Genomic DNA, 26,341 nt, shown 5'->3' with positions numbered 1-26,341 from the left:
AAGTTTACAAGGAAAATATTTGAGTATCTGTGTTTTCATGACTTTCTTGACAGCAGGTAAAAAGAGCTCTCGGGATGCTCCATGTGGAGATCTTGTCCAGAAGCAAAATTTAATAACTGCTCAAAGTATTTATTCACAAAATATGTAAACATTCGCCGCCTTCACATTAACCCGAGTCAAGCGTGTGGTATGTGAAGTCAGGTCTGAGTGAACCGGACTGTTCAGCAGGATGAGGCTCAGCATACAAACTCTTTAAGAACTCTATGTCCGTTGTGTCGTCCCAAGGTTCGAAACAACATGAAAACTCCTCTATCCCGCCTTCAAATAGGAATATACTCTCTCTTCTCTCGATGAGTTCTTCTGGAAGAGGATAATTGTTGTTAGACTCCATCCTCCGCCCGGATAGATATATTTTCTCAGGTTTGTTTTTACTGTCACTGGAGGCCTCTGTCTTTAACTCATCAGCTGTATCGACACGGCCTGGCACTGCACTTGACTCTTTTTCAACAACACCTTGCTCCAGTTTGCTGCTTGCCGCAGAATCTTCATCTTCTGGGATGATCTTTCTCTGAGCTTCAGCCTCTTCCTCTTTGACTTTGATCTTCTCTAGCAGTTTTGCATACTTCTTTGCAAAGCCTTTCTGCCTTGGTGGTTGCTGCAAGAACGACATAGGCACCGTTTCAGGAGCAGATGGACAAATGAAGCCTTCATAGACGAGGCTTCTGTCTCTCCTGTCCTTTGTGTAAACTGCAATGGTTTCACGTTGTCCAGTCGACCACGGACCATGATGCACAGGAAGAGTAGTCCAGTTCGCTGGCATAGTACAAAGCACATATTTTTTTTTGGATGAAACGACTGAAAAATGAGAACACACACAAAAGTAGTAAGATATTGCTCATTTAATATTATTTCTGTGCACTTAAAACAAGAAATAAAATAACAAATAACTCAAATAATGAAATACAAAAGGAAATGCATTTTCACAAAATAAAGAAGATAAATCCAATACATCTATGCATAAAAGGCCCCAAAATTAAAGAACAATTACTCAAGACTTGCCATTATTTTTTTTATAGTGTGTAGGATTTAAGATTTAGTGGCTTCTTACAATGCAGTTGAAACTTTCCCAGTATGAGTCCCCTTAGTTCTCATTGTTCAGGATGTTTTTACATGGACCCAAATCCATAAAGGTGTCCTCCTCTCCGAAACTAACTGACGCGGTGCTTTAAACCAGTAAAAACACTGAATAAAGCAGTTTCATGTTTTTTTTTTAAACAGTTCATTCTAAGTCAAGGAAAACACAACTATTCTTATTTTCAGGTGATTATACACTAAATACAACACGCTTATTTTATTGTAATATATTCAATTTCTGCAAATATATATATCCCTAAATCTGACACACTGGGCCTTTATTTGTGAGAAAATGTGCGACATAAAGAAAAGTACATCCTGACCAGCAGTATAATTCTTATTCATCCCAACTGAGAGATTAAACTGTGTTCAAATTCAGCTTACCCATTTTTGACACGTCACAATTTTGGTCCATGATTGTAGATATCATTGAATATCCCGCAGAGAACTAATTAATAAAAAGTCCACTGAGGGCACCAGCTTTGAAAATAACGTAAACAAAATGGTTGTCCTGGCAACAAATTCAAAATACAACAGTGGAGTAAAACATGATAAATATGCTTAAATGAAGAATTGATAGCGACAGACCCACAGCTGTACAGGGCTTTTTAGCATTTTGCATCTTAGTTTTATGGTTGTATGCTCCAACTGTTTTGATTCACTCTCACTTCACTCATCAGAGCAGCGATACTCAACTTAGAGCCTAGGGCCAAATCTGGCCCCCCATAGGTTGTCAGGTGGCCCTCAGACTATTTTATAATTCACAATGAAAATAAATTGATTCATATTGAGAATCTTTTTATGAACTTTGATTGTTAATAAGGTACCAGAGTACATAAAAATAGAGCTTTTTTATAAAAAATAAAAAACAAAGAGCCCCAGGACCCCCCAAAAGAGCTCCGGCTAAGCCGTGACTGTTCAGAAACGACCCTGCATACACCTGACCTGTGCACAGCTGCTGTGACTGGATTTGCCTCTTGGCAAAGATGAGTGAGCACAGCAAGCATCGAAAGATTGAAAATCAACAATTCATTTTTAGACGGAATATGCTGATATCATCGTTGCTACGACGACAGCAGCGCATGTAGATGCAGCATCCAGTAGCTCCTCAAATTCTTGCTCCTTTTTTGCAATATTTTTCTATTTTTTCGACTCCATGGTCCCTTCTGCTGAAGCAAAACTTTTCTACGATAGAGAACTTTGTCTCAATACCCCTGCAATATCTGGCCACCACTTCACTATCCATTATGTTTAATTGCTCTTGTATGATTTTGTACAGTTATGGTTACAGACTCCCTCTCCACCTATCTACACTTTTATTTTGAATGTAATTATCAAATTTGGAATCATAATCAGAAATACTGACAAAATTAAAGACTATTTGATTGAAAGCATTATTCTATCATTTTTAAAATTTTAAATATTGCAATAATATGAAATCTTTTGGTCATGACAATCTTGCAGAAAAAAACTGATATCTTACCAGCCCTACTTGGAATCATAGTAGCTGATGTATTTTTTCTACAAAATTGTTCAAGTACCTTAAAAATCTATCTAAAATTACATCTACTCCTGCTCCCACAATAACATTCAATATGCAAATACCTTCTGAGTCTCAGAGGTCAAACTGTTGGATGCAAGATGTCTCTTCTTCATTTAAAATGCCAGTGTTTGTGCGCTGGAGGTTCTCACAATCATTCTTGTACGTCTTAAAGTCGGACAGAAGATGAGCACAACGAGCATGTTTATGTGAGCATTTAGATGAAGTAAAACCTCACACACTGTCCTGGTCGACAGACATTATAAAAGCCATCATAATCACTGACACAACAAATGCACATTACAATAGATGTAATAAAACGCAATAAAAGCAGGCATCAGATAATAAACTGTCAGAGCCATATCTCAGACCTGTTTGTCCCATTACTGATACTAGCACTGGTCGTCTCTTTCTGCATTTGCTCTGGACATATGGTCTTCTATATTTAAAAGCGGTAGACTAGAGGACTGCGGGGTGTGACTTTTTCGGCAAACTGCCAGCTACGACAGCCATCCATCCTGTGTGTCAGTCCGGGTGTGCTTTTACTCAATTTGCACAACCTTGGATGGGATGTATCATTTGAGCTGCAAGCGCCGCACAGCATGCCTCTCCCCGGAGCGTTGATAACAACTCCAGATTCCACCTAAAGTTATATTTCATGCTAATGAATTAATGTACCCTTTCCCATTTTCCGCCTGAAAATATGCTCCTCTCCCATGCCAAAATGAAAAATCAAATCAGTCTTGTCATTTGCAGCTGATTTGTTAAGGTCCCAGCTCGCTTTCCTTCTTTTCCCTCGGCATGGCTGATGAGACAGCACAGCTGTGTTCCTGTTAGTGATTCTGATAACACCAAATTAAATGCCTTCTGAGAGAGTTGGCCCATTAATATGGAATCACAAACGTCAAGCTGACTCAGATCAATAAATTAAACACTGTATAAATTCACCATCCACCTCCATCACGCTGCCACGTCACAAACCAAGAGCCTTGACCGACTTTACTAAACATCACTGCCGTCCTCACTTAAAGATTCAGAGAACTTGAAATAATAACATTACAAATTACCTCTATAATTAAAAGTGTTTTGAAAACAACAGAAAGTTCATTATTGTATTTTGCTCATTGATTTCGTCCACTTATCAACACAATCAGCGGTTGCAGCAGCCGCAGCGCTTGTGACTCACAGCTCGTGGAGCCAATTAAACCACATTAAAACCATGAATGAATCTTCTCTTTGAGCCATAACTCAGTCAAATCTAAGCACACAGACACAATACACATATTTTAAGATTCAATGTGCGTCTTCTGAGGATATCATTTTCTCCATCTAACAGAAGAATAAATGGTTTTACACCTGCTTAAAAATCACAGAAAAAGATGCTCCTTAAAATTCAAGAACTTCCCTCACAATCATCACGTTTTCTTTAGTATGAAAAGTAATCCTGTGATAGCTGTATGTGCATTCACGGGTTCACTGCAAGCAATAACAGCTATTAACTAATTCAGCATCAGTGGTGCCAATTTGCAAAAATGTAGCCCACGGCTTACTCACTGCCTCCATGACATTATACCTTTACATCGCCCAAAGCCCCAAATATATGAGGAGTGAGGTTTCAAAGTATACCCTATTCTATCAAAATTAGTGCATGTATGCAGGGTTTTTCTTCTATGTGGAAAAACCAGTTGAAAATAGCTGTGTACATTGCTCAGCAGCAGAGGACTATGCCTTTTTGGCTTGTTTTTCTTTCTGCTGTTGTTGGTTTGTGTTTTTGTTGTGTTTTTCGTTTTGTGTTTTTTTTCCTGGTGTGTCGTGTTTGACGTCACGGATTGGTTGGTAACAGGTAAACAGTCGAAAGCAGCATGGAAGCCAGTGAAAATGAAAAGAAAAGATTACTTATGAACTCTCTCTGTCTGTGAAAATCCTTACGACTTCAGTTTTGTGATTACGTGGCCTCGGGGCTGCCCCCTTTAAAGTCGATGATTCAAATTTTACCCGAAAAGTCCAAAAGTTAAATCTCAATTTGTCAGCTGGATCACTGCAACACAGGATAGCAGCATGACATGGCCGTAAGCTTTACAAACCAGGTCTTGTCAAAAAAATTAGCGCTTTAAAAAACTAACTGTGATGGGAACAGAGAGGGACAATGGTGCAACTTGTATCTGCTCACAGCTTTAATGCTCCCAGTTCCAACGCTGAATGTTAGAGAAGTAAAGATTGGCAGAAAATATTGTGTTAATGAAGGACCCTACCGCTCACAGCAGGAAGCTGATTAAGAAAATACATTTAAAACTTGCTTTTCACCATCCCTAGATCCTCTTATTGGGATCTCTTGGCTGTAGAAGCTAAAGGCTCAGAGGGAGCTTTGCTTTTGCAGCCACAGTCTGCGGAAACAACACAGAGCAGTGCCATTTAAGAATCAATTAGGAAAATTAGTCATAGCTTGTTTCTTGTGTGGAAATAATAATGATTGCCTGAAGGGAGGTGGAAGAAAGATGGAAGTTAGGTGAACATGTGGCACATCATTTTATGGTTTTACTTGTCAATAATCTGCCCAGGCGTCCTAAGCTTTAAAAATCAGAGGTGCTGTTTCGGTGCTGAAAGCATCTATCTCACAGAGTCTGTATTTCTGATTCTATGCCATATTAGCATAACTGTTTGCCTGTGTGTGCATGTGGAGTTGCCTGTTTCAAATCCGTCAGCATGATCTTCTTTTTTCTCCCGAGCCAAAGCCAATCGATTCTCCACAGGCTGGTGGGCCGGGAACCACTGCGCTCTGTCAGAGCCTTGAATGAGCTGGTGGGTGGATGGATTACTCTATTGTAGCGAGGGCGCACACAGCTAGAGATTTCACATTATATTAAATTAAAACCTGTAATTACAAAAACAATGGCCTATAAAATTGTGCAAACCCACTTTTTAAATGATTGATTTGATTTTCATTTAAGTCAGAAAATGGAGCCATGCAATTCTAGCAGGGCACACCAGCCCAGTCACCAGAAGAAAATGTTGGCATTTTACATTTCTGCAAACCATAATTGTGTTACATTTGTATGTTTCATATGTATTATATCAATGTTTCTAAAGTTACGGAGTAATAGAGCTTTTTTGTCATCACGAAGGGATGGTGGATGGTGTGACACAAGCTCCTGCTAAGCTACAGACCACTGTTTGCAACAAAAAAAAACGACTAATCCGGTTGTTTTTAAGTAACCTGTTGGTTTGTTTCCACTGGTGATTGTGCCACAAAAGCTAGGTATTTGAACCCCTTTCAGCCGGAACAAAATGGTTTTATATCTTTCAAAAACATGGGAAAAAGGAAAAGAGTAAATAAAGAAGAAACGACCTAAAACTTAATATGAAATTAGTAAAAAAAAAAAAAGAAAGAAAAGAAAGAGAGAAAGAAAGGAAGAAAGAAAGTACAAAAAAAAATACCTGAAAACTGGCAAAGATAAAAGAAAAAGGAAGTAAAACAAACAAAAAAAGGAAATGACCTAAAGAAAATGCTTAAAATTTGTTTTGTACATTTTTCAAAGTATGTTATTATGGAAGTTGTACATATATGTGTAGCTTTTTTCTCTCTTCCTGGACGTTTTTCCCATGCTTTCTGTTTTATTTATTCTTATATTTTTCTAAATCTACTAATATCTTTCAAATTTGTGGAACTTGGAAATTTAAAAGAAATCAAACCAATTTGCTCCATGTTCAAAGGTTTAATTACTTGTAAAAGGCTTCTGAAAGCAGCACCAAAAAAACAAGATCTTTTCCAAACCATAACCAAGTTTCAAAATATTTGCTGCATAGTGCACAAATGTTACGTAACCATGGTTTGCAGAAACATACCATGCCAACATTTATTATGTTGCATGGACCAATTAAAAAAGTCACAGTATGTGTATTACGGGGTTGAATTGTTTTCCCGAAAATTAAAATCTCAATACCCACCACTTTTGTTGGAACTTATATAACAAACTGTCTTAACGAGGTGAAATGTCAGTATATCTAAGGAATATACTGTAGTCCAAAACCTGACACGGGCATGCATGCAGTTCTGCTTATACCAAATTGGTGTCTGCACTCATGGATGTTCACTCAAGTTTGTCAGTACGGTCCATGTGCTCATAAATTCTTGACTTCACACACATAAATCACTCTTTTTCTGGGGAAAGTCTATATTGAAGAGAGCACAACATTGCAAATGTATAAATTAAATGCAAAATATTTTCTTTTAGAAAAATAACAAGAAATAATAACCATGAATAAACAAACATATTTGAGTTCTTTTGTATGAATACTTTCTATGTCTGCCATGAAAAAAGGTATATAGACGACCTGGTGGAGGAGAATGACGGCCAGGAGTTGATGGGAGTATTGGTAATTCAGCAAACATGGGCAAATTGGTTTAATTTCTTTTAAAATATGGGGGGAAAGCAACAGGCACATTGCACAAAAATTAGCAAGAAATTTGTAAAAAAAAAAAAAAAAAAAAAAGGTTACAAGAAAATGACCTGAAAATTAGCAGAAAAAAAAATAAAAAGAAATCAAATATGAACGTTTTTTTAAATACAAGAAAATTACCTAAAAACACAAAAATACATATTTTAACCATATCATATATGAAATATTATTTTTTTAATATGTATTATTCAAGTGTCAAGATGTCAAGATGACATTTCCCCTTTTATCATTTTCTAATAATCCAATAAATAATTCTCCCATCTTTTTTAATACTAATTTTTATGTAATTTTCTTGTCACCTTTTACAATTTCTTGGAATTTGTGAGACATTTTTTGCCAAGTTGGTCCTTGCTTTTTTCCCCCCATGTTTTGAGAAAAAAAAGATGCTCAGGTTTAAAAGGGTCAAATAGCTTATTGCCAGGCATCTGAGAGCGACATAAGAAAACTGATGTCGATCCAGATTTCAAGGGGTTCAGTTAACAACAAACTGAAGACAAGAAAAGTAATGCAACTGATACTGAACTGGCGTTACACATGACTTACGGTGTGGCTTAAACCAAATTGTTGCCATGGATATGACCCTATAATCCATCCAAAGCGTATTTCTGATTGCAGAGTTAGAGATGTGGACTGCTGCTCAGGTCAAAGACAACCGCGCACACACTCCGACAAAGCTCCACTTTCATCCCTTCGAATCTTATTTACAGACTCCAGATAACATCCTCTAAACTGAACCGACGGCTAAAATTGGAAACTTCACTCAAGCAAGAAGCAATATCTATTTGAAAACATGAATGTCTTATTCCGATCAGTAATCTGCTCTACGCTTCCCTCTGCTGCTCTAAAAATCCCCTTGATCTTTCAGTCATTTAGTGCCAGTCCACTTCTACTCGCTCACTTCTCCCTGGGTAGATTCTGGAAAGTGAAGTGTAACTCTCGCTGTCAATAACAGGAATGCCTGCCATCAGGCAGGAAAATGCAAGGATCTGGATCTGGCTTTTTTTGGTAGCATCAGGGGATTTGACCCATTGTTTGATTCTGTTAATGGTGGTCATGTTTCAAGTGACACCCAGCTCCTGAAAGTGCAAAGTAGATGTAACTTGAGAATTTAAAAATATAATCAGGCTTCACTACACTAAAAAAAACACTGAAATAAACATTTTCTCATAAATATGTAGTTCTGATTCGTTCATCTGCAGCTAAAGGCAGCATTTTGCAGCAGCATTGCAAGGTTCAATGCTTTTTGTGCTGATTCTAGGTACATAACTTACCTCAAGATACTGAATGCAGGACTTCTATTGCTTCTTTTACCTAAGTAAGGGATCTTAGTTGTATATGGTACACAGACCATCAGTAAACTGTACAGTCATGCAACTGTGAGCAGCTCAAACTATAACAACTCTGTGTTTATTTTTTTTTTTTGTGTTATTTTTTTTCGGGACGCGCGACTTTAAAGAACAACCTTGCAGATTCATCAGTGACACGCCACGCAGCACTGGCAATTTAATTACCCCATTGTCTATCCCTGTTTTCACTTGTGAGTAAAATGATTACATGGTCATCGCTGATGTAAATTTAGAACGACTGCTCTCCCCTCTTGCCAGGAGCTCTCCTTTTCATCTCCTCCTTCTTTGTCCTTCATTCTTCACGTTTCTTCATCTATCCTCCGCTTGTTCTCCCCGTCTACCCTTTTCTCTCTGTAACCTTGCAAGTTTGCTTTAATATTCATGGTGATTGAACCTGAGGGGAATTCAGCATGTCTCTCTAATTTATGTGAGATTGGCTTCATTATTCACCCGTTGATTTGATATGCGTTATAGGATTGGTGAGTGAACATATGAGAGAGGAAATCTAAGAAAGCTGCTCTCAGGACGGCTGTGCTGCATGGAGTTAAACTTCTGAAGAGCTGACTGATCGTCTTGCCCTCAGGCAGACGACTCTCTGCTCCTCTTTTGTCATTTCTGCCCCCTCTGCTGTCTCTCCCTCACTTTCTTCTTCTCTTTCATTTTTTGGCCGTGCTGGTGGTGTGGCTCTGTGAATGGCAATGTCGGCCTGTCGTTGCACCACCTCAGACATCCATGATTACCTGATAACTCTGACATGTGCTGTGGTGCCACCATGAAGCTGAGATTTATCATTTTGAGAAGTACTCAAGAAGTACTCAAATATAAAAGTAGCAATACTATAGCAGTAAAATACTCTGTTACAAGTAAATGTCCTGCATTCAAAATTGTACACACAAGTACCAAAAGTAAAAGTGCACGTCGTAAAGAATGGACCATTTCAGAATAACATATTTAATATCACTGGATAATAAAAGTGATTAATAAATGTGTAAGCATCATAAATGTTGCAAATGTAAGACTGAAATTTTAGTAATTAAAATAGGTATGGGTAGTGAAGGAAAAAAAATGGTAAATTAATGCCATATCACATCACTAAAATAAAAAAGGCAATAAAAAGTTCTTATACATTAATACTATTTTCCACTTTCACTGAGTTATTGTTTTAACCAACTCCATATACATCAAATATTCATACATTTTCAGAATTATTTTCAATATACTACATGCTAAATTGATTTTTTATTATCACAGCCTGTGAAATGTCAATGATTAAGACAAAAGTACACAATCTCCCAAAATGTATGCCATATGCATAAACACAGTCAGAATGATTAAAATAAATAAAAAAATTATGAAGTGTGTAAAATGCGGCAAACAGTCCCTAAGGGTTAGTGCAGGTGCTCCTCTTTCTATTAAACTCATTATATGTGGAGCACAGCCTGCACCAGCAGAGCTCAGCACACGGATATTGTAATAAACCGTATACCCCGGTGACATTTCAAGAAGGTCTGACGGTATGAAATATTACATACCACCCAAGCCAACTAGGAGTCAATCATATTTAAAACAAAAGCACCCTAATATACAACATTAAGTTTTTTTTGTCACGTGAGTTTCTAGTCACTCCTTTTTAGTCAGATGTTGTCTACAAGAGTCGACTGACATGACTAACAACCTAACCAAGCAGCTGATCCCAACATCCAACCCCCAACCCCTGCATCAAGAAACAGCACAAAAGGCCGGGATGCTGCAGTCCAAGTGTCAAATTCTGACAAGTAGGGCTGAGATCGTGTTGGATTTGGTGTAATTTAACAGGAACCAAGTGTACCGAGTGCACTGCACTTTGAAACGCAACAGATTTTTGACTTGACTAATCAGATTTTCACTAGCTATGATCATGGAGCTACTTTACATTTCCACTTTGCAGATAACACTGGCTGAAATGTTCTAGTCAACAAAATGCCAAAATCAATACCACATTTCATCAAACCCATTTATCACACCAACCGTTCTCTCCTCTAATATTTGTCTTATCCTCTTGTCTGTCCACATCTGTCCCCTTCTGCCTTACCTTGCCTTGCCATAAGGTCTACATCTGTTCCCACTCTCTCCTCTCTGACACATTTCCCTCTGTGTTATCTTTCCCTTTTCACCTCCCTATGCTAAAAAGGGCATTTGTATTCCAGAGTCAGGTTGGCAGGGTACGCTTATCTCTTCAGAGGGCCTTTGAAAAGCCTCTGATTCTGCATGAAAAAGGAGAATCCAAAGGCAAACTCGGTGACATCTCATGACAGAGTTCAGAGCGGGGGGCTAACTAGACAGCGATTGGCAGCAAATCAGCCTCGGGTACGATGGCAGATGAAGTCTTTGGTCTAGCATGAAACAAAGTACATTAGTCCCCAGTGTACACAGGAAGTAAGGGGGATTTGTAGTACACTCGGTCACACTTCTAAATGCGTTAGAACAAACTGATTTTCTTATAATGTGACACAGTGAGACACAGATGTGAACTGTACAAAAGGGGCTTTTGAGGTTTTTGGTGAGGAGTTAAGTTGAAGAAGGACAGATTATGGGCCACATGTCTGAAAATTTCAGCACAGAATCACAAATACCATAAGTAGAGCTGGTGATATCACAGCAGTTATTTTCCTCAGTTGTCCTTGAGCAAAACTGTACCCCATTTTTGGGCATGATTCATTGGTTTCACCCTAATTTTCTTGTATTTATGACAATCAGCTTAAGCCTACTTACAAGCTGACACTTGACATTGACACTTTTAAGACTAATCTTAAGACGTACATGTTTGCAATGGCCTTTGGTTGCTCATGTTGGTTTTAATATTTTAGAATCTTTTAACATACGTAACTGAACCTACCAGTCTTATTTTGTTTATTATTTGTGTGAATGTAATATTGCTTTCTAATTTTTACGTCCATATTGTTGTTATTGTTGTTTGTTGTTGTTACTCCTATTTAAATGTCATCTGTGTGCCATTTATTTTATTTTGTACAGCGCTTTGGTCAGCAGCAGTTGTTTTTAATTGTGCTGTATGAATAAACTAGAACTGATTTGATGTGAAGTAAAATTCAAAAAGCAGTGTATCTCAAGATCTGGTTAAAAGAGGGACTGCAAATAATGTGGTTCACCTAGTGGTAAAGATTGCAAACTGCAACCAGCTGAAACTTTTCCCAGTTTAAATTCCTATTTTTTATTGTTTATTGCACAGGAGGTTTTAGTAAATAAGTACATTTTAGAAGTATTTTTCCCTCAAAAAAAACCCAGATGATTAAAATTGGTAAAAACACAGAAACAAGTCGTGTCAAATTACAAATCAGTGTGTTTCCGATAGTACTTGACATGTCAGAGACGAGCCATTAGCCCGGTACCTGTTAATGTGTGCTCACCTTTTTACTCTGACAACTTAAGACCCGGGCGTTCAAGAGGCTGAATCACCCACAGGGGTCTCCTCTTCTCCTATACAAATGGACCAGGTGTTTTTAACCGGTAAAAACGCTGACTAAAAGAGTGTCACATTAAAAATCAGTGTTTTTCTGACGCTGCTCATTGTGGAAGCGCTAACTGCAGCAGCCGATGTGTAAATGCAAATGGCCTTATCTAGAGACAATGTTTGGTTTGTCTGTTCTGGGACAACTGAAGAAACATGACAGCGCAGCATGATCTCCATAGTCAAGAAACAGCTCACTACGTGGAGATAAACGGGTCATTCTAAGGTAATGAAAATAGGCGATTATTCACTAAAGATATATATGAATATACTTATTTTATCATATTCCATTTCTGCATATATCCCCATAAATCCTACACAATGGGCCTTTAATCCTCTAGTGATTCTGCTGAAAAAAAGCACTTACAGGAAACCTACGTGTAAATTTCAACCCAATTTATGAAGAAAACAACTGAAGGAGAACTCCAAACCAAAAAATGTTCAGTTTCCACCCTTAAAAATGCAATAACACAAGCCAGGAAAAAGCAATGCATTGCAAAGACAAAAAAGTCCAGAAAAGGAATAAAACTCACCGGTTGTCAATGTGAGAGAAGAAATAATGTGGCCATGGCTTCATGGCTTGCTCAGTCTTTATGGTCCTCCATACACACTTGTTTCTCTGCTGTCTTCAGCGGTTTGAGGTCCTACAATAACAAAAAAAAAACAAAACAATAATAAATAAAAAACTGTTAAAAAGACTGCTAAAAAGTGTTGTTTTTTTTCTTCAGTAGGCTGTCTGGCTGCCTCCTCACTACTCCGTCTCACCAAACCAAATTAAAATCCCCTCCCCAAACAATTCTCCTCTCCTCTGTTCCTCCAGGCCACGCCCCCTTCACCTGTGTGGAACAGCACACCTGACCATGTGGACCTGTGTGTTAAAAGTTACAGCAGGGCTGAGAGGGACATGATGCCCTAGAAGTACAATCTAACTGTAAAACCCTTTGTGAAAATATCTATATATTGATATTGACTTGTGTGTAAAATGCAACAACAGTGTGACAATATGCAGTGTATCATATATATTGTATTTAAGAAGTATGTAGTATAGTATCAGGACATGGCTCCAAGCTTATAATCATAAAACAACAATGAAAGTGTCACTGAATTACATGCATACGGGATGTGTGAGAATGCATGGCACCTGGAGCCCTGCATACCTCTTTGTTTTATTGCACTTGTGTTTTCTGTTGTGTGTTCCTGTGTGTTGTTTGTTGCGTGTTCCTGTAGCGTATTGTGTGGTCCTGTGAGTGTCAGTCCGGCCCTCTGCTGACGGCAGTGTAATGTGTGGACAGGCTGCAGGCTCTGGCACATCTTTTCCCGTCGCCCTCCTGGTTAATGTTTTCTCTGAGTAGTGAAAGCTGTCAGGGCTTCACTGCTTACTGGGGCGTATATCATCCATGAACAGCCCCTCTGCTCCTTTTCTGCTCCCACCCAATCATTTTTTCTCTCTTTTGGTCCATTAACATGTGCTCTCCTTTCCCTCTGAATCCTCCTCGTAATGATCCCCCATGGGGAATTAGTTTCAGAAAGGAACCAGAATTAGGCTTACACAGATACAATGATTCAATGAAATATCCGGGTGATATTGGTTTGTTATTCATAAGTTTTCTGCATGTGATTGAATAAAGTTAAATATTGTAGAACTGATCAGTACTACCGTGGTTTTCCATGTTACGCTCTTTACATGTTGCCTAAAACAACACCCACACGCCAGGTTTTGTTTTCAGATTCAAATCAGTCTGGTATTGTGTTCATTGATGGCTGTTTCAAATAGTTGGCATTGAAAACTTTGCGCCTGTGGCAACACATCATATTCCTACATAGCTAGCAACCATCTACATTCATTCAAAAAAGGCCAAAACTTAATATTCACCCACGTAAAGCCAATGTACCCACTGTACATTAACTTTAAGCCAGCTATTTTACAACAAATTCCTCTTACTGAATTCACAACTCATCAGAAGCTCAATTTTTTCTGTAATTATTCTCCAGTCTCTCTCCTTTTATCTTCGTCTTTGTAAAAAGCACAAACATTTTCAAGAAGGCATCTTAAGAGTATCTTTCTGTTGAGTTATTTGCAATAATGCCATCTCTAAGATTTGCTTCACTTTCTGTCTGAACACAGTGCGCTGCAATGGGCAAAAATGAACAAACAAGTCTTTGTCACACTGTTTCCTCTGGTCCCAATAGCACACCATAACATATGTGGTTTTGCAGGAATTTATGCAATGAGCCTGTTCCCGTTCCCAGGGTGTCAAAAACTGCTGCTTCGTGTGATATTGACGCCAAAGGCAGCTTCGTGTCTGCATAAGAGGCACTGGGCTTTCAACTAACTCCAGTTTACACCCATCCATGGAAAACACAATGCTGAAAGCAACTAACATTGTAAAGAGTGAACAAGTCTGCATCAGATGTTGTTTTAACGTAACATTATGCAATATAGACACCATAGTCACGCACTAATTCTAGTCAGGTGACGTATGTCAAGAGCTACCCAAGAAAGTTATTTTGACCCAAAGCATGATCCTTTTTCTAAATCTGACCAGCTGTTTTACAACATTAATCACGCGTTACCATGTTGCCGTGTTTCTACTGTGGATGACCAACACGTTCTCATTCCAACTGGTCACATGGTGCTGCTCTGTCAGTGACCTTTCACGCCTAATTATGGCGTTTTAGGTATCCTTCTGCATCAGCTTTTTACACTCCAGGATGCCGTTACCGTGATGTCACCAAATGCACATGGTGGGATGATGCAGCATGTCCTTATGTTTACACAACAGCACATGGCAGCTAACACAACCGTCACGATGGTTAGGATTAGGCAATAAAGTCACAGACAGCTAGCTTTAGGAGGCACATGGTAAAAAACAAAACGTATACACAACCACATGGTAAGTGAACTCAGCAATCAGGGTGGACGTATTTGACAAGTTCGGAGTGAGAACGGGTTGAGATCACATGGATAAGCTGTGTACCAGAGTATGTTAATTATTATAGGATTATCACCATGCTGTGAAGTAAATTGATGGTGAAAACTTCGCTTGGATTTCTTTAGTGAATTTGATGGATATGAGCAGAAGAATAAGAATATAAGCAGCAGATTGGCTGCTGGCATTTGCAGTCCGGAAATAGCAGCCCTGCTGGTGTTTCTGTGTTGTGCCCTCCAACAGAGCTTGTCAACAAGACAGTCAGTACCAGGAGGGAGAGCTGGGCGCTTAATCAGATAAAAGGTGTGAAACTAATGCCAGGAAACTGTCGTAACTGGAAGAGAGATGCCGTTCACCCCTGTCTCTTCTGCAAACATATTAATCACTGTCCGCATTAAAATTAAATGACTGGGGGCAGAGAATAGAGTATATATGGTAATGCCAAACCCTAAAGACGTGCAGTTATGGAAACTCAGGTTCGGTGCTTAGGGCTTATTTATATTCTGGGGAAATTATGCGCACTCACGTATCACAAAGATGAAGGTCTGCTTTGTTTCTGTGAGGATGCAAGAATGTTTCCCTGTAGAGTACAGGTTGCATTTCAGAAACATTGTAAAGCAGCGTGTTTCTTCTTTCAACTATTTGCACAATACAGAATGCAATTTATTACTTCTCCACAGAAACATTCAGGTCCTGACAAGGTCTTGGGTGCAAGAACAGAGAAAAGCCTGCTGATAAAAAGCAGCAGCTGCACATTCTTTTTTCATAAAGGAAACTCATCTCAAAAGGACGTGTTTTTTGTTAGGTGTTGCTTTGCGGTAGAAAAGTGGTTGTGCTGGAAGGACAAGTAAAAGCTGACCTGTGTGGCACTGACTGCATGACAAAACATTGACCCAGACAAACCTGTGTGGAAAGGTTAAGAGAAAATGAAAACAGCACATGTACATGAATTTACCTCTAACTTTTAGAGCTGGCACTTTCCTTCCCTCCTGCTGTAAAGCCCTACAGTATATAGGAGCCAGGTATATCCTGACAGCAAGCAGCATTTGGGAGAAAAGGGCAGCACATGACAGCAGTTTTCTCAACTATGCTTAAGCTGAGAAATCTTTTTCTGTTCACACCGGAATATGCCCTTCTCCATTTTGCAGAAAAATGTCATCCAATGCGGTTGGCTCGGTGATGTCTGAGGGGGGTACCATAGTGGAAATGCATGTGTTTGGGAAGCACTGAGTGTACAACTGGATAAATAAGACTTGGATTAAACTGCATGGATTGAGTTAGAGTTTTAAATTGATTTTTCTAATAAACTTACTAACAAAAATTCTAATGTAATACTCCCATTTTTTACAGGTCTAAGTTTATGAAGGCATATCACTATCAATAATCCTGCTCATCTAGAGATCCCAGCACACCGAACCTCACATACACATATGCGCACAATATCTGCTCTTGAGTTCTCAATTCGATTCAAGTCTAAAGAGGTTTAACAAGTACAAAAGTGGGTATTTTTTATCAAAATATTTGAACAGTCCACAATAACAGCAGTATCAGAATAATTAAACAAGACTTGGTAAAACCTAGTATATGGCTGAACCATGTAGTGGTCCAACCTTTTTCTTTCAGGGACCTCTTTACTATCACTGAGTAAACTCAAGACATATTTTAGGGATATTTTATATTAAATTAAAAGAAAGGTTGAAAATAAGGCAATGTACCTGTGGCCCCAAGCTCTCAAATCATTACATCTGCCCCATCTAATAATAAGAGCTCAGCGTGAGCGGCTGGATGAGACACGGAGCGATGCGCTCAGAAGTTTCTAAATAATTACATCCAAAGTCTGACTAAACCTGAAACTAAAATAAAGTAGACTGCAGAAGTCCAAAGAAATCACTTTACATCACTGAATATTTGGCTGTTGGTTCATTCAGACACTTTGGCGGTGTGAGGAGAAGCTCCGCTCTGTCTGTCTCACTGCGCTGCTGTCGGACCATCAGCTGTTTGACCCGAAATAATGAAAAGCATTTTCATTATTAGCATTTGGTGTGTCCCTGTCATGATGCTGTATAAGGCAGACTCTATTGTACATGTCCTGTCAAGCAGTTTCTTCTGTCCTTGCCCAGATACAAAGACAACAGCCTATCAAAAAAACAGTAAGCTAACCAATTATTTAGCGATACTACAACGACTAGGTCCTCCCACTTACTGTCAAAAAGATAAACCACTCCTGAGCGAGCAGGTGAAACTCAAGAGCACTGACGGCAGCAAAACATGGTTATCTCCTTTCAGGCCTCTACGATATTGTTCTCACAAGAAGAGATATTCTGTATGGTTCTGTGCACTCCAATCTCATTTGCGAGAGCAGAGATATTCTGCTTGCAATTATTGATAGTGATATCCCTTCATATAAGTTAGAGACTTTTATTATGCACTCAATAGATATGGCACGCTCCCTCAAAACTTGCCACAAATTTGGCATTGGTTGATTGATCAAACTGCACATTTTAGAGTGGCCTTTTATTGTAACCATCCCAAGGCTTACCTGTATAATAATGATGTTTAATCAGCATCTCGATATGTAACACCTGTAAGGTGGATGGATTATCTTGGAAGAGGAGAAGTGCCCGTTAACACGGATTTTAACACATTTGTGACCAAAGTTTGAGAGAAATATCTACTTCTACTGATTGCATTCAAATGTCTTTTAACTCAAACCTGTGATAATGTGTTGCAATTATATTTTTGTCCAGTATAGTCAAAGTATTCCTCAACAATTCAAGGTAACACAGTCTAACTTATTTACAAATGTTTTTTTAGGTGATGAATTCCTTCACATCAAATACGTTCTTTCAAGGAAGGAAGCACAGGCAACTCCATCATATTAAGCTACAGAAACATTAATCAGATATGCTCTGACCGTCCTTCCTAACACACTTGTGCATTACTGAGAGTTAAATTGCAGCCTCAAGACAATCAAAGGCTAATTTCCTCCGAGTCAACTGCCTTTGAACTTTACACACTGAACCTTTTCCTGTGTTACCAGTAAATTTAAGTGTGTTGCCTGATTAAGAAGGAAAGGTTTGTTTTTGCAGTTTCATCAGTCAGAAGGGAGGGGGAGCTTCGGGAGTCCTGGACATGATGTCAGGAAGCTGACAGCTCCTCTGTGTAGCTGACTTATTGCTTTGAGCGCTCCAGTGCAGGTACAGCATTTCTAAACAACACGAAACACTGAGCTACAGAAATGAGCATGATAAAAATACTGTGCAGAGAGGAAACCTCTTGACAGTGCAATTTGTGTTTTTGTTCACTATAAACTGTCAGATATTGTCACAATTTAGTGATAGACAAAAAATGTTGTTGTCTTATGTGCAAAACCTAAGAAAAGTTTATTTCCAGGCTTTTTTGTAAGCAATTAGACACCTTTAGCCCATCATCTTCAGTAACAGCTCAGAGGATGAAAACACTTCAGTGATAGCAGCAAAGAATATTGCAGCAAATTAGAGTAAATAAAGGCACTCTCTATTAACATAACCAAAAAAAAGACCTGCGTTTTATTTTGACTGCACCACACAAAGGCTTTAATCTGAATTATTTTTCTATTAATAATTAACATAAGGTCAAGTCCTGTGCATCAACTACTTTTTTAAGTAGGCCTTCAGGAGGGCATTTTTTAATTAATTATTTTGCTTTCTTTTTGTTAAAACTATTTCACAGATACTTTCTCTCTCTCTCTCACACACACACACACACACACTTTGTTTTAAGATAGATAGATAGATAGATAGATAGATAGATAGATAGACAGATAGATAGATTTAGCCCCAAAAGTATAATCTGTTCCACCAATACTCCAAATTCAACAGCAGTGAACAGTTCCTACCGCAATTTATTGCTTTCTTGATTATCTGTACACAAAAATCAGTAAAAACATCAATTCATGGTTTTAAAGTCCCGTCACAGCATCACTTAAAACAGCGAAAAAATTGCAGCAGCATTAATAAGGCAAATTAACTGGAGCTAAACACACTGCAAATTAAGAAAACACATATAAAGAGACAAAACTCAAGCAAGTGAAGAAATATCATCGCCAGTTATACAATGTATGAGCAGCATTTTGAAAAAGCGCTGCAAGAAATTCACAATGCAACGGAAACTGTTTCCAGGGGACACTAAAAATAGATTGCTGCTTTCATGTTATTGCTCACAGCACTGATCAATAGTTCATCTTCTTTCAGTAACATTACGGATACAGTATTTTCTTGTGTAAATACCTGTATGCTAATTAGCTGTTTGAAAGTATTCCAGTTTCTTATTGAATCTCTCACATACACACACTATCACCATTAACTGCTTATCCTTGGCTCTGTGCTCGATTAAAGCTCGTTCTCCGTCTCCTGAATGCTAATGTGTCTGGTCCAGCCAGCTGCTCCCTGTTTTATTTAAAGCTCTTTTTTAAGGTCCAGATTAAAGTCTAATGCATCAATTGCATATCCCTATCTGGAAAAGTGTCTCCTGAGGTTGCCTTGGGAAGGTCTGGAAAGATTTGGATTTTGAAAATATTTTAGTTAACTTCAGACATCATCATCCCTCAGCCCCAAAACTCATTATTGTGATGTCTCTCAGTTTCACTCTATGGTCCCTCTGACCAAAAGTCTTTGATCCGTATTCTAGCTAATTTTGCAAATGGTTTGATGAATTCATTATCCCCCCAAATAATGTTCTAATTTCATGTTGAACCTGTAACATTGAAAAATGTCTAAACTAGAGTCTACAGGCATGCCAGCAGCTTTGCGAGGATTTGCTTAGGGTAAAACGAGCTAAACGTCTGCTTGCTTAACAAGCTGATGATGTTAAGCCAACACATGCTCACTCCCAACTCGTCACATGGTGACGCTTGGTTGGCGTCAACCTCTGATGTTTTAGGTATCCTTGGTGAGTCAGCTGTTTACGGTCCGGGATGCTGTTACAGTGATGTTAATAAATGCACGTGGTGGGATGACATCATGGTAGGATGGCGCAGCCCGTCACCATAATTTCAACAAACGCACATGTGGTTGGGATGAAGCGGCACAGTCTCTATGTTCACGTAGCAGCACAGATTGTCATGACTGGTTAAGATTAGGCAACATAGTCGCAAAGGGATAGGTTTAAGCAAAAGATGCCTGTGGTAAGGTATAGAAAAAAGAAAAAAACATGGGACGCGAACTCCGGTACAAAATCAGTTGTTTGTGGGACCCATCCAACTCCCCATCCCCCACCCTATAAGTGCACTTGTGCTCCTTATATTACATGGTTACTGGCACCGTTATTACCTGACGCTGTTCTTCAGCGTTTTTGGTGCACGCCACCATTTCTGTCCGACAGTGTTATCATCTGACACGTACGTGCACGCTACATGTGGACATGGAAGGTGGTTTTTGGCGTCACACTCGTACGCCCAAAGCACTGACAGAGCAGCATTTGGACTGAGAAAGTGTTGGTTAAGCAGGTATAACTTTACACACAGCACAAAACCTGCCTCTATATAGTGTTGAGGGGGCGTTGCCTGTGCTAATAGGTGATTTATGATCAAATGGGATTTATCTTTGAGCACACTTGGGTCAGAGCAGATTTGGGTGGTTAATGCTATCCCTAACCCTTACCATGAAATTATAAAAAATATAGGAGAAATTTAACAGAATGTTGCTGCATGAGGGTCACTGTTGGCTCAGCTGACTCAGCTGTTGCGTCTCTCATGCTTTGATGAAGGCAGTACTTGCTGGATGGTGCAAATACGGTATTTTTTGTCTCAGCACTAAAGCTTCCTGTACCTGGTTGTGGCTCCTTGAGGGCATGAAGGCTACGCCACCAAGTCCCTAAAGGCATTGCTTTGTGGGTACAAATAAGACATAATGTCCCCCTCAGTGCTGAGTAGCATCATGAGCCTCCTGAATACGCACCCAAAACACTATCAGAGCTCTCATTAATAATTTCTACTGGCGCCTCATTAAGGTGGATTTATGCTTGTGTGTCCTGGCATACAGATGCCTCCAGTGTGGGAACTGATTTATAGTTCAGCAGCTGATTTCACCCAATGATAGCACCACCACAACAAAAGATGGATGTGTTGTTTTCTCAAAATACAGTATATGCCTCATGCAACTAAAGAAGAGCTTTGCTTTGCTATCGGTTGTTTTTGAAACCATAGGCATGTACTTACTTTTTTGAGGAAGTGCATGTTAGATCTGGTGTTGCAACGTAACTGCCAAAACCTCCAAACACAGAAGAACAAGTTCAGCCAAACTTGTCACCTGTAAATACAGTAGGAGGGAAAAAGCATGCAAGAGCCAAAGGTAAGATACAGCTAACCATATCCCTAAATTACCAGCCCAGTATCTCCAGGGAGTTAGATTAAATTGGACAGTTTCACAGCATGATTTGTGTTCCTGGGCAAGAACTGAACATTGAACCCCAACCGCTTGCAATGGTCAGACTGCTCAATGCATGACAGCATGATAGCAGCAAACTGTAAAGCATCTTGGATAAAAGTGCTGTATAAATGCTGAAAGTAGTGTGCCGTTTATTTAGGATCGTGCAGGTGAATGGTGTTGCGTACCTGCATGCTTACATGCATGTGGCCAGAGTTTGAAACCTGACACAATCCAGCACTTGCCTTTAAAAATTGTAACCACAATCTTTCCCTAACCAAGTTTTTTAATCTAACCTCAACCTTACAGCAGTTGCAATGCACAAACATTGCAGAGAGAATCTTTTTTTAAAATATTGGAATTGGATGTTGTCAATACCCACTGAATGTAATGTGGGGTTTGCAGAATATCAATGTTCTTTCTCTTATGCTTGAGAGCACTACTGTCGAAATTAATAAGTGTGCAACTATAGGTGAGAAAGGGGAAGTAATAGTAAGATTAATAGTCCCACAGGCTAGTTAGTCCCAGTGGCTAATCATGGTGGCTAACCACCAAATTAACATGTTCTACAATGTCTTTGTGGAGCTCGGGTATCTGTTGCACTGTCCATTGCTAAACGGTGGCTTTAAAAACCAGGTGTTGAAGATGCAGACGGAGCAAAAAGGGATTGTTCCTCTAACCAAAGGCACAGTTGGCATGAGAAAAATAAAACAAAAAGAGGGGAGGTGAACGAGTCCAACAAACTACAGACTTTCATCATGCAACCGCTGTTCGCTTCTCGTGTGAGTCAAACATGATGTTTTTTTCTAAAACTAACCATGTGCTTTTGCTGCACAAGAAAATAAAGATAAATACGAGGTATTATACAAATATTGTAAATTTATTATTAGATGCTTTTACTGCTTTCCCACCTTACGCTGCTGTACAGTCCCTGTGAAAACTAGTGTATTTTTAAAAGACACAATTATGTGAAAAGGGTAAATTAACACAGCATCCCGAAAAACCAAAAACAGACGCAAATGATACCTAGAGCATCATATGTAGATGTGAAAGTCCACAGACAAAGCGTTAATATTAGACGAGTTGGGATGAGAACGTATTAATGTAAAAGGTGGTGTGTTCCACTGGTTTCATTTCCCATTCGCACTAGTTAAGAGGATTAGTTAACATTTCAAAACAACGGTTTCTTCTACGCCCCGGAAGTCCCGCTCATAATTCAAGCAAGGCATCATGGGGTTCGGATTGAAAGAACGACATGCTAATCCACACGGGACTATTGTGATGCTACCTGTATTTGTGTTTTATGAAACATGGTATTTTTTTTTCACAGCTGACCAATGCAACGATTACAAATCGTATCAGGTCCTCGGCTAACACTAGCCTTGTGCGAGCAGGCTTTATTAATCATATGCAGTTTGAAAAACTAATAGGATATGCTTGCTGTCCCTAAACTACTGTCATGGTTGCTGACCATGGGCTGCTGACTCATGGATTAGGAAAACACAGAGCCAATCCTTTTTTATGGAACCTCGAATGTTTTAATTTCTCCCCATCTTGGTTTTTTATTTCTCCACAGAAATAAGAGAATCTTCTTAAAACGATTATTCATACATTTACAGCTGCTCTGTTTTCACACATTAGTTCTGCTGTGTTGTTTGAGAATACACAGACACTCCTCTTGGATCGCTGCAGCGCCTCGCCACAGACGTGGGAATTACCCACACGGTTACTGCTCGGGCAGATAATGCAACACAAACACAATCAGCCCGCTGCCAATGAGCAAAAATTAGCATTTGCACATGCTAATTACTAATTATGATAAGGGTGGCAAAATTAACCAAGGGTGATGAGGAAGTGGGTCGTAACAATGATGACATCCTGACGGCGTTAACGACAGCGATCCATTGATCCCTGATGGCTACACTGATGAAGAAAGCGATGCTACTCGAAACGACTGGATTATTATAATGCCAATATGCAGCTCTATCCAGCATATTAGCTCATCCTCCACTCTGATGAGCATGTATGAGTGCAGTGGTGGGATTATGCAAATGGCAAATTGAAGAAGCTGGCGGTTTCCCTGGCAGTCGACTTCAAAGCTTCCAGGACTGGAGATGGAATTAGTGCTCTGCCTAATCCCACTGGAGGAGGGCGGGGAGGGGGGAGCTGCACTTTATTAATGCACCAGCAAGTTTAATCAGAGACAGAGAGGGAGAGGAAGGAGAGGTGGGTTTAAAAAAGAGGTATAAGATGGTGACAGAATGAGAAAAGAGGGGAAGTGAAGGAGGTGAGGAAGAGTGGGAGGGCTGACGACGAGAATAAGAGAGGGGAGAATAGTGTGTTTGTGAACGGGGAGGGTTGGGGAGAAGAAGTGCAACACGACGAGGATCAAAGAGAATTTTTATGGCAGACCTGGAACACGACGAACACGGATCCTTTTTCCTGCCAAACCAACCACACCTGATATTCACTGTAACAGCAGGAGCGAGAGCACAACGGGACGACAACAGAGCCTTAAGGGCAGATCAATACAAACACTGCAGATGCTTCTGCTGTATGTATGTTTGCACCGATGTTAAGAAGTTGTTCTCAGTGTACCAGCTGCAACACACACACACATAGAAAGCACAAATGGTGCTGAATTTTCTAACCAGCTCCACACTGAATCATACAGCATGACTTTTATTATTAACGGATCATTAGGGATTATTGTCCTGCATCTCCATGAATCCAAGAGACGGGTGCACTTTATTGTTGAATCGGGATGTCTGAATGTGACCTTTATAGACCAAATGATGGACTGTAAATTACTGCTGCTGATGATACTATTTCTCTTTTTATTTATTTATCAGCATTGCTAGAGGCAGGGCCAAAAGATGCAGCGAGCGGTTCCACCCAGGTAGACGACAGCAGCAAGATGTCAACTTTCTCAACTTGCTTTCACAGAAATTACAGTGACAACAACCATACAGAAGCTAACTTTTCTGGTGTTTGGGCTGTACACATCTCCCCCAGAAGACAACAAACAATGAAGACAAACACTTTTTGGAACGGTAAAGCTTGATTATCTATCCGGTCTGGACCAATGAACACTGACTACGTTTACACGCTCACAAATATTTCACTATTATTATGACTGACAGTATTCTGCATTTCATATGGGTCATGTAAACAGGATATTCAAGAATTACACAACAAGAAAAAACATTCACACCCATGAGACTCACGTAAAATCATACAACAGCTCCATAGATCAATAAAATCATGTGTGCAAAATAACATAAAATATTATATCAGCACTATTTTTTTATGATTAAGTTTGGTCCCACTTGTTTTGACAAACTTGTTTTGGGCAAAAAGTACACATTTTACAAAGCCTTGATGGTTTTTGTAAATTTAAATAATATTGCAACGTTAAAGTGCCATTTAATTTGGTGAAGAGCACATTATGACTTGTTTGAAGGATTCAAAACACAAAGTTTTGGACTTGGGACTTAACTCAGGACTTGTTTGTCTTGACTTAGGACTTAAGTATGCAGACATTTACAAAACAATGACTTGGTTCCACTTCTGTTTCTCATATACAGGATAAGGGCTTCAGCAGGTTTTGCATTAACAGAATTTAGTGTTTACATGCTCAATTACATAAATGGGATACAGGATACTCACGTCCATGTAAACACACAGTAATTGAAAGCAAGCCAAGAGATTTCACAGGTGAACAGGAATGAGGCAGGTAAGAGGTACGATGGTAAACTTACCTGTACAAAATCAAGTTCCAGGATTAAAGTTTCAGGTAGCGCAAAGCAGCACTGACGATCTGGCAACCAACTAGAAAAGAAGCAGGCTGGTATGAATACTGACAGAGGGAAATTGACCTATCGCTAACACTTAGCTCACTCAGACCAAATATCAGCGCGCTGCCTAAACTAACAATAGCAGCTGTCAGTGTCAAAGATATATCCAAAAATGCTTTACAGAAATTTTGGGGACAGAAGCTCCTTATTTCACACACAAACCATCTTCACCTTCTCAGTAACGTTACAGCAAGTTTACATTAATGGTTTTCAGTTGGCTGGACTTTAACCCTTTGAAACCTGAGCAAAAAAAGAATGAGTTAAATTGAAAAAGAAGTAACCTATTAAGAAATGGCCCAAAAGTAGCAATAATTTAGTAAAAGATTACAAGAAAGCGTAAAACGACAGAGAGAGAGAAAAAAGAAAAACATAACTTAACATAACATAATATTAATTGTATAATGAAGAGAATTATGCATATAGTTTTATGGACGCACATTTTTTATTTGATAATAACTCATAATCACACACAAATTTCCAGATTATTTGTGGTCTTTTAGTATTTATTTTCTTGTTTTCATTATTCACATTATTATTCTTTTTTTGGGCACTTAGGGAACATGTCTTTCTTCCAAGTTTCTCAATATGTTACTGAAAAAAAATCAAATATTTTTTTTCCGGTTTCAGAGTTTTAAAAGCTAATAAAAGGAACTAATGCAGGGCAAGAAAACAGATGTCAATCCAGGTATTAAGAGGGTTAGCTACGACCTTTTTCTGCAGTAAACATAATGTCTGATTGTCGGAGAACAAAAATATGAAGCTAATGACACGAGCTAATGCTACAAAGCTGAAGTTAGCCTTAACGTTAGCGGCTATTAGCTAAATTAAGCTAACCGTACCCCTCAAAGTTTGTTGCTAGGTGACGTTATACACGATGTTGCTGACAAAATGTATCAGGTTATATATAATATAGTCTACTTGTATATTTGCAGCAAGTTTTGCTGACACTATGTTACCTTACCTTTGAACAAACGTAGACATCCTTGTTTATCTTCTTTATGTTTAGCTGCTTAATCCAAAGACACTTTGCTCTGTTTATGTGAGATTTAAGAAAAGACGTTAAAATACACTCCATTCTCCGGCCTCTCAGGATACCTTGTATCACTGTCAGATTTATTCTTTGGCTGTTTTTTAAATTATAACTGCATAAATTGAAATAAAACCGTA

General features: G+C 39.0%; 1 long non-coding RNA gene across 1 annotated transcript; it reads right to left on the bottom strand.

Moving 5' to 3' along the window:
- Positions 1-398: 398 nt before the first annotated feature.
- Positions 399-26,341, bottom strand: LOC121952130. The gene is made up of 4 exons (XR_006106429.1): positions 26,136-26,341; positions 25,079-25,148; positions 12,517-12,627; positions 399-855 (listed from the first exon to the last, which is right to left on the bottom strand). It is a non-coding gene; the product is annotated as an uncharacterized LOC121952130 (long non-coding RNA).

This window comes from Plectropomus leopardus, chromosome 13, assembly GCF_008729295.1.
Source record: "Plectropomus leopardus isolate mb chromosome 13, YSFRI_Pleo_2.0, whole genome shotgun sequence".
NCBI classification, from domain to species: Eukaryota; Metazoa; Chordata; class Actinopteri; order Perciformes; family Serranidae; genus Plectropomus; species Plectropomus leopardus.
This window is presented reverse-complemented; position numbering and strand designations above follow the sequence as displayed.